Below are 3,025 nucleotides of genomic sequence, written 5' to 3'. Positions count from 1 at the left end.
AGATCAAGGACAAAAGGGATATGTAGGTCATGTCCTTTAATTAATGCGCGAACTTTAACTGGCTCGATTAACTTAAACATATATATTTTTTTAACTCTACATCTTTGATAATGATTTAAGTTGTCAATTCTGAGGTTGTGAATTTTTTTAATTTAAATTTTCAGCATTTTTTTTCGGTAGCCGGAAAGCTATAGGTACAATAAACTGGTTGCTATAAACAAAACTTTAAAGACAAATAAAATATTTATTAGGTTTACTATCCAGGAGGAAGTGGCAGGACAAGGAGGAAGTAACCACTATATCGAAGGAGAAGGAAGGGGTGGGAGCTGGGGGGTGGGGGCTATTGGTAGAAGGAGAATTTAGGTGAAAACTTTCGAACAACAATAAGACGAGTCCACTATTTCAGTCTCCTCTCTCTTACACCCACACACACACTCTCTCTCTCTCTCCTTCTCTTACCACCTCAGTCTCTTTTGTGGCCAAAATAATCCCTCTGAAATTGCCAATAAGAATCAAATAATTCCAACCTTTTCACAGTGATAGGAAAAAAACAGATATTACAGAATCAAACATTAAAAAAGATAAGGCAAAAAATGTCTCTAACTACCACACCCCAAAATTGCTACTTCTACAAAATCATACTCAAATTTAAGATCAGTACTTTACTAAGATAAACCGTACATTGATATGAATAAACGATGGTGCAGTCATTAAGAACTTATTAATAAAAAGTAACTTATTTATTTGTCTAGACGTTTCGGCCTTAATTTAAGACCTTCATCAAGTCACCATGACTTAGGCGAGGTTACCACTCGAATCAGCATATTTCTCTTTTGATTTTAAATTTTTCTTTTACTAGATAAACAGTCTAAACTTCCAATCTATTACAAAAGACTTATCTATATGACTGTTATAAGGCCTAACTGCACATACGGAGTTGAGCTATGGGCCTCCACTGAAAAATCGAATTCCTGCCGAATCCAATCCTTACAGTCCAAAATCCTTCGTATAATCCTTAATGTTCCTTACTTTGCCACAAATCAAATCATCCATCAGGACCTCGATGTCCTATATGTTGCCAATTTGGCCAGAACTAGATACCATTCCTTCCATAATAAACTTCCCAACCGAAGGAGAAGAAACGAGTTGGTTTGGGTACCAACTCGTTTCTTCTCCTTCATTACAATAATCCTCCTTGGCGTGTGATAAGAAGTTGGCCTCAAGATCTTCACCTTTAAAAATGTTTTTGGAGTTCTATCAATGGGTAGATTCCCCACATGTTTGTATCATGTCATTATGTGGCTTACAGCAAATTTACTTGATGTATATGTTCTTAAAAAAATTCTTTCTTCTTCTTATCCCCACACATTTCGTTTCTCTTGTTCCTTCCTTATTCACTATTCAGGACATTATATATTTATTTTAGTTAATTAATTTGTAATCAACTGTATTGCTGTGCATGTTCAGCATGATTCGGAGCAAATCACCGCCTTGCACAAGCCTTGGTCTATTAATAGTACTTCCTTACAGAGTAATGTACACCTGAACCTTCAAAGATTTTTTTAAAATATAAAAATAAAGTTTTTTTCAATATCTAATTTAAACTAAACATAATGATTGATATCAAAGTTTTAATTGGGTCCATTTAATGTATATTTCGTTGGTTTGTTCAAGTAGCGGCACATACAACAAAATTATTTTGGAGTGTATTATTGGGTTCTGAACTAAACTAGTCTATGGTAGTATACATTGAGCAGGTCAAACACAACAAGCATAAATGATATTTTTTAGGTCTGATGTGTAACAACTAAATCAAAGCAATAATTTATATTGTATCAAAGCATTGTTGGTCCAACTAGTATTTTAGAAAACAAGTGGGATAAAGCTGAGGAAATTCGATAGCTCTCATTGACTCAAATAGACATTCATAGACCAATGGCCGTTCTTGATATCATTGAGAATCAAAGGCCTCCAAACCAATTGATCCTATTCATTCAGAATTTGTGGTGAATCTGGCTCAGGATCCAAAGGGAGTGTCCCACCGCTCATATAAAGCGGAATCTAAATTAGAAATTCATAGAATACATATCGAATCATTATTAATTTATACTTATATTCTGTTAATACGTGGAATTAGGCTGCCTGGAACTGAGGGAATCAAGCGTAGGTCTTTGCAGCCTTAGAACAACAGTGGCGTCGATTCCGGCATCGAATTTTATTTCAGTGGTAACCCCACGCAATGAAAACTTGATCCCTACCCATTATAGATGTTGTACAAGAGCCGGGAAGAAAAAAAGGACGTTATTTCACCCTAAGTTTTGATTACTTTAATGAAAACTAAGTATAATTACTACTCAAAACTGATGAGTCTGCCAAGTATAGGTAAGGGGGAATAAAAAATGTCGCCAGTTCCAATAAGTTAAAAACATTAATTTTTCATTCGGAGCTCTATTTAAAACTACCAACACAACTAGAAAATCTAACTAGAACATTATTAAAAGAAGAGTAAATTTGCAGAAATATGAGCCCTAATGGAGCAATTTACGTTCAATAGTTCTCGAGTTATATTTTTTAAAAAGCAATATTTCTTAAAAATCTACTGAAAGATTAGTAGGTAGTAATTTATTTTGAGAAATCCATATCTCAGGAACTATGTGATGTATAAATGTCTATTAGCACTCAAATTAAAGCTAGTCTAACGTACTATAAAGTAGTTTATGAACTTTACATTCGTAGGAATAGTAGTTTTCATGATATTTCCTAAAATAAATTGATTTTATAGTTCGGACAATAAGTTTGAGTTTTGAAAAACTTTATTTCAGAAACTATAGGACGTACAGATGTCTGCCAGCACTCAAATTAAAGGTAGTTAAATTTACTATAAAATATTTTATAACGTTTATCTTTATATGAGTTGTAGTTTTATAATATTTGACAAAATAAATAAATGTTTATTTCAAGTTGTTCGTGTAAAATGTTGGATTTTTGAAAAAATCTCCAGACTCATAAGACGCACTTATGTCTG

Source organism: Halyomorpha halys, unplaced genomic scaffold (assembly GCF_000696795.3).
Source record: "Halyomorpha halys isolate HHAL.00 unplaced genomic scaffold, Hhal_1.1 Scaffold43.1, whole genome shotgun sequence".
Lineage (NCBI taxonomy): Eukaryota > Metazoa > Arthropoda > Insecta > Hemiptera > Pentatomidae > Halyomorpha > Halyomorpha halys.
This window is presented reverse-complemented; position numbering follows the sequence as displayed.